This window comes from Fukomys damarensis, unplaced genomic scaffold (assembly GCF_012274545.1).
Source record: "Fukomys damarensis isolate Sample0158 unplaced genomic scaffold, DMR_v1.0_HiC HiC_scaffold_10, whole genome shotgun sequence".
Taxonomy (NCBI): Eukaryota; Metazoa; Chordata; class Mammalia; order Rodentia; family Bathyergidae; genus Fukomys; species Fukomys damarensis.
The window spans coordinates 1,836,571-1,843,318 of NW_022900922.1; the positions used below are offsets into that span (position 1 = coordinate 1,836,571).

The 6,748-nt window shown below is 51.5% G+C and overlaps 1 protein-coding gene across 1 annotated transcript in view; it reads right to left on the bottom strand.

The window, feature by feature from the left end:
- Sfmbt2 (Scm like with four mbt domains 2) overlaps window positions 1–5,489 on the bottom strand; it is a 219,667-nt gene extending 214,178 nt beyond the window's left edge. Inside the window, exon 1 of the mRNA XM_010621393.3 lies at window positions 5,440–5,489. The gene's annotated coding sequence lies outside the window, so the exon portion shown is untranslated. The remainder of the gene's footprint in view (window positions 1–5,439) is intronic.
- Between the last annotated feature and the right edge of the window lie 1,259 nt (window positions 5,490–6,748).

Genomic DNA, 6,748 nt, shown 5'->3' on the forward strand with positions numbered 1-6,748 from the left:
GAGATGTGGCATTGTACAGAAATGGACAACCATATTGGTCTAGAAATGTTAATTTTTTTTCCATGTGTACAGGGGTAACACATTGTACTAAATATGTAAGGTCATATCTACGTGGGTTTGATTACAGAAACTAATAAGGTATTCTCTAGCTCTCACTCTTAATAGCTGTGTCATTATGGGCAAGCTGCCCTGATTCTCTAAGGCGTTAGTATTTCCTCTGTAAATTTGGGGCAACAAAACTCATTAAAAACATGAATTATAAATGTAAAGCATTAAGAATGGCTTGCAACTAAGGCTGCTGAGAAAAACTCGCAGGATTAAAAAATCTACCCGTTTCTTCCCACCCTACCAGGTCTAGGCCACTCCTGTCTAATCTCAACTGCTGATATTATTTGCACTACTTTGCAGAATTCAACACAGGCTTTAACAGCAAACACTTTATCTAGCAAAATGTGGCATTTCCTTTTTTTTTAAGAAAAATAAGAAACAGAAAAGCACAATGGGTTCTTTCTTTAATTACTGTGAAAAATGTCTATCTTATTACATGAATGGAAGCCTACAGGTGAGGTGTTACCGCTGTGGTGAATTAGTATCACATTCTAAAACTCTCGGGCCGGGGATTTAACCCAATGGTTCCATTGCCTGCCTCGTAAGCACAAGGACCTGAGTTCAATCCCCGGTACAAAACAAACAAACAAACAAACAAACAAAAAAAAAACCTCTCTATAGACCAGTAATGGTGAACCTTTTAGAGACCAAGTGCCCAAACTGCAACCAAAACCCACTTATTTATCACAAAGTGCCAACGCTGCAACTAAACCTGAATACTGAGGTTTTAGTTTAGAAAAATGCAACTCATACATTAACATCTTTTGTCTTAAAAGAAAAACAACACTCATGCCATTGCTTCGCCACTACCACTAGGTATAGTAACGTGCTACTCAGATGGGCTTTTCATTGGATCACTACCAAACTGACAGTATAAAACCAACGCTGAAACATGCAACCGTCCTTGTTCTACTGGAAGTTCTAACAGAAGTACCCATCACAACATAGTCCTGCCATTTAAACATCTTTTGTACTTTGACTTAGACACAGCCAACACTTATTTTAGCCAACAAGATGTTTTTCTTAAGAACTGTCCCACCAGAGTTCGGTCTTACAGAGAGTAAGTACTGCCCTCTGCCAAACCCTAAGGCTAAAAATGGAAAGACTTGAACTTCATCGGACATTTTTTCTCTGGTCACCAGAAGTGAGAGTCATCCAGCTATAGTTTAGATAAACATTAGCCAGCGGGGGGTACAGAGCTCTATCTAGAATGATCCCTTCTAGACCTAGGAATCAGGTGAGGAAAATCAAGCCAGGCATTGCTCATTTAACCCAGTTCTGCCATTCCTGGGTTATGTGTCCCAGTTACACATGCAAAGTCCTTGGTGTTCTCTCCAGCACCCTTGCCTGAGTAAAAATGAAAACATGGCCTAACCGTCACAGCACCTCACTTCTGCACAGTGGGCTACAATCACCAGCTGCTCATACAGCCATCATCCCATACAACTGTCACCTAAGGCAAGGGGTGCTCTTGCTACACTTTGGGGACACAAGTCAAAAGATGAGTCACTTGGGCATGTCAGCATAGACCTACTGAACCACAGGGCTTTGCTCTGGGATGGAAATGTAGGGAGAGCTGAGATCCCAGTTCGATGCCCTTCTTTCCCAGATAAGAAATGGGAGACTCAGAAAGATGGCACCATTCATCCCTGGTCACATACCTTACACAGAACCACGTCTGAAACTAGAAGAGAGATCCCAGCTCCCCACCCTGAAACCATCAGGAATCTTCCGTACAAGCCAGGGGCCTCACATCCCTGTGACTGCACAGGCTGGCCTTCTGATCCGCTGTGACGAGCACAAGTTCCCCTTTAAAAAAGCTTTTTTCTGTTCTTGTTTTTTGAGACAGGGTATCACTTTGTATTATTCTAGGCTGGACTTGAACTCACTATGTAGCCCAGGCTGGCCTCAAACTAGCAGCAATCCTCTGCCTCAGCCTCCTGAGTGCTGGAATTATAGGCATGAGCCACCACGCCCACGCTCCCTAATTATTGTTATGTGTGGGACAGGGTTAGTAAATTGCTGGTGAGGCAATGTAGATGTAAGAATAATTAGAACCATCAAAAAGATTCTTGAATTGCAAATTGTAATGCCATTTTGATACAAGAGTCTCCTTACTACTCCTACATCATTACAGGAACTCTAAAAATTTTGAATAGTGAAATACAAAGAAATGTTGCCCAAATCCATAACATCAGAATTGGAGGTCATAAAAATTCCACAGGGAGTGTTTTTTGTTCAAATTATGTTTTTAAAAAATAGACAAGAACTTTTATTCTGATATCCTCAAAAAATATATTTTACACAGAAGTGTCGGCCCTGGAAAGTTTGGATTTGCATTATGTGGGCTTCTCAGACCCCAAGGACCTCATACCCACTAACAGAACCCCATGTACTTGTACTCTTGACCTTGTTTCTATCATCAGTATTTCTTCTGAGTCCACCGGGGCATTGGGACTTAGGAAAAAGTGGAAAATGCTATCTCAGCTAAAGTGGGCCCAAAGCGCCTATGATGAACAGTTTAATATTCCCGGGAAGGCCTATGATAAAAAAGGACCAGGGAGGAGTCAGGGACCTATTCTGGCTTTGTTTTATTAATGCCAAGAATCGTAGAACTTGCCATTTATATCTAGCAAGTTTTTTTTTTTCTGATTGGTCTATAATTTCTGCAAGAACACTTTGAAGAGGTAAAACTCGATGATCAGTTCCTCCATCACTAGTAAAATGCACTCCCAGCGGGATTGAGATTCAAGGTACCGGTGTCCTAACAGGCTACGTGAAACACTCCACTCTCAGCTCAAAGGGTCTGGCTGGCACTTACAGAGTAACACGCATCACAACTGTGTAGTTGGGTGAAGCGGGGGCAGGGGTATGGGGGAAAAACAAGAACAAGACCCCAATGATAAATGTAACTGTATTGTTTGCTTTAAATGTACCAATAAACTCAATGGGGGAAAAAACTGTGTGGTTGACTGCACTTGTCTCCATGACGAGAGCCCCTGCCACCGGGCAGTTTATCCGAGGCCTAGAAACGGATCTTGCTGGCAGTAAAAACTTGGGCGGGGGTCTGGAGACTTTGGGGTGTGCATGCATTTCTCTTGCCTCCTCCGTTGGCAGACGGCTCGGTCCCAGCATCGAGCTAAGATACAGATCTCAGACGGTACTTCTTTGTGGCAGGGAGGAAGCAAAGTGTGTGCAAATTTAATGCAAAGTAAGGAGAAAGTAGCAGATCTCCTATCTCAAAGGACAGCCAGGCCAACAATTCCTCAGTCCACCAATCCTTCTCCCCTCCCCGCCCCCATCTCCTATCTGTTTCCCCGCCTCCAATCCTCTGCCCAGGAAATGAAGCTGGATTTAAGCGTTTTTTGCTTTTTCTCCCACCTGGTTGAACCCGGATCCATTTGCTGATGTAGACATGCCAGTCTGTTGCCCAGGCCCCTCGGCTGTGGTGCAAGGGTGGAGAGGAGGAGAGAGCGCTGGGCAACAACAATGGTTTCGGATCCAAGTGAGGTGGACCCTCCTAAAAAACGGACCGGCCGCAGCAGGACCCGAACCTCCCGGGGTGCAGCGGCGGGGAGCGCGCAGCCCCGGAAGCCCCAGTCCCCTCACGGCGCGGCGAGGTACAGAAAAGCAAAGCCGCGAGATCCCGGGGCGGGCGGGCGGACGGGCCACGCACGGAGGGGACTGAGCGTCTCCGCGTCCTCCCCAGAATCCCACCCAACTCTAGAAACCCAACGATCCCGAAAATTCCGAAAGCGAAACTGCGGGCAGATCTCCAGAAGTCTGGGAACGTCTCCCAGGCTCCCCGTCTCAGGACCCCTGGACACTGCAAATGCCATCAAGGACGCGCATTAGTGGCAGTGACCATCGCTCCGTACGGCCACCGTCCGAGTGTCCGGGGCCATTCTCCGTTTGGTGCTCTGTACATAAAGACCCCAGCCGCTGGAGCACCCTATGGCCTTCCTGTGCTGGGACGGTGGGCGTCTGGGCTCCGGCACTGTTTCAATTCCGAGGAAAACTTGGGCCCTGCGAGAATCCTGCGCGACACCCTTTGTCATCGCCCGTAAGCAGCCCTCGCCTCCACGGCGCAGCTCGGAGAAAAACTGTGGGTTTCGGTGCGCTGGAGTGAAAGACACCCGCGTCCGCATCGACGTCCGGAGGGCGAGGGCAGGGGTTCGCGGCTGAAGCTGCAGTTTACCCGCACAGAGCCATTTTGGCTCGTCCTACCTCCGCGGGCTCTCGGAGAGCCGTCCCCGGGCGCGCTCGGGAGCCAGGCGGGAATGGCCGGCCGGGTGGGGGGCCTTCGCGGGGTGTCCAGTCCTGGGGCGTCCGAGCCCCACCCGCCCCACTCAGTGAGGAGACCCGGCCCGGGTCTAAACGACCCTCTAGAACCTCCACCGGACCCCTGCAAACGCCGGTGACCACGTTGCTGTGGTAACGACAGACCTGGGTAACACTGTTTTTTAACGGTCATTTTTAAAATGTCTCCCAGCTTTGGGCCGCCGTGCGGTCGGGTTCGCGGGTCCAGATGTGGAAGGCTGCCTTGGGAGGTAAGCTCTATATCCTCACTAGCTGGGGAAAGATCCCTTAGCCTATGAGATGCTTTAGTGTCCATCCCAAATCAGAGACAAATACAATGAAAACATTGGCTACTCTTCAGAGAGGTGCATACACAGGCTATGCTAGGATGACACAAAGAGGGCCCATCTGTGCTGGGTGGGCTGGACTGGATAGTCTCCAAAGTTCATGTAATTCCAAGCTTCTGCAAAGCCTGACTTTCTCAGGATTTTCTAGTATTCTTAATGTCAGAAATAATTTGTTTTAGAGTTAGTTCAGATTCTCCCTCTATCGATTTATTTACCGGCTGCGCTGTTTTTCCTCCCAACTCAGGCCCCGAGGCTGCAGCCCCGCGGGCGCGCCTGCCAGGGAAGGCCGGAGGAAGACCCCTCGGACGCAGCCCCGGGTCCTCCACCGGAGCGGGGGGCAGTGCCCCTCACACCACCCCCGCGCTGTCCCCGACCCCCACCGCGCCAACCCCAAAGCAGCTCCCCATCTCCACGCCACGCCGCTTTCGGCGGAGCTCTGCGCGCCCCACCTTCAGGCCTCGCACTTTCTTGCTCTCCGCGCTTTGGCCTGGCCCCAATCTTCCACCCCGGGGTGGCACGAAGGGAAGCGGTAGCCCGCACTAAACCCAGCACACACAAAACCCACTGGCGTCTGCAGCCGACGGCGCCCAACACCCTGGACAGTCGGTCCCTTGAACAAGCGACTCCTAGCTCCACTTATTCCGAGCCTTCCCGGCACAGGATCCGGCGCACAGAGAGAGCTCACCTCCTCGAAAGCCGAAAGAAATCATCCCCTCTCCCTCGGGTGTTTTCGCACCACGTGTCAGCGGCTCGTCCCGTCACATCGGGGCAAGGTCTGCCTCCAGGCGCACGCACCTCCCGGGCGATCTCTTCAGCAAGTCCCCACCCCGAAAGTGCACCCACGAGCGCGCTGTGCACAGACCCACGGGCACCCGGGACGATCGCGCTCCCACGTTCCGGTCCCGGCCGGAGGCTCCCGTCCACCCCTTACCCTCTAGCAATGGACTTGACACACAGCCTCAAACCACGGAAAAAACTAGGGCAGCTCGTCCCCTGCCTTTTTGCCCACTTAATTCGCTAAAGCGACTCCCGGGGTAACCAAAGAGAGCCGAAACTAAGGCGTGGCCACTTCGGTTGGGTTTTTTCCCACCCCCAAAAACCTTTATTTTCAGTTTTTAAAAGCCACCTAGCCCGCCATATTGAAGCTGGCACGGCGTCTACCGACTCCTTCCCCTCTGCTGTAGCGCTTCGAAGAAAACACAAGTAGGGCCGGGGCTCTGGACGCGCGTCCGGCCTCCGAGAAGCAACCACTTCCCATTCGCAGGGCTCCCCCTTCCCCGGCTAATCCCCTCCGGCCGCCCCGGGTCAAAAATCAATAAATACATCCCGCAGCTCCTACAGTTGCTTTTTTGGAGGATTTCAGCAAGACCCACGCTCGCGCGCGCGCGCACACACACGTTAAGAAAATTAAGTCCAAAGCCTGAGCAGGTTAGCAATTTTGAAAGGAAGTGGGAGGCTAGCAGACAACAGGAAAGCCCCAAATGACAGGATATTACTTTAAGGGGGATTTTAAAAATGAACAAAAAGATCATCTTTGCTGGAGCACGCTCCGAAACTACTACTGACGATTTCATTTCAGCAGCACAGGAAAATGTTTTCCAGGGGGCGAGCCCAGACGGCGCAGAGATTTCCGACCCTTCCTGGTCTCCGAGCCCCCTCCCCACCGTGTCCTCCCCACCTCTCCACACACCCCCAAAAGGAGATCTCGGCGCGCGGGAGACGCGGGAGCGCAGGGTAGGCGGCTGCACCGCGGAAACCAGTGCACGAACGAGGGAGGGGCGGGCTGCGCCCGGAGGAGGGCAGACACTTTGCAACTCCAGACGGACTCCCGCGCGGCGGGGCTTTCCAGAGGGCAAAGACTCGGAGGAAGGGGATCGGGGAAGCAAAAATGACAACCCGGAGCGCCGAGAGGAGTTTGGGGTTTCGCTCAAGTGCCGTCGCTCCCCGCCCTAGCCCTTTTCCGGGGCTCCTCTCGCCTTTCCTCCCCCCCCCCC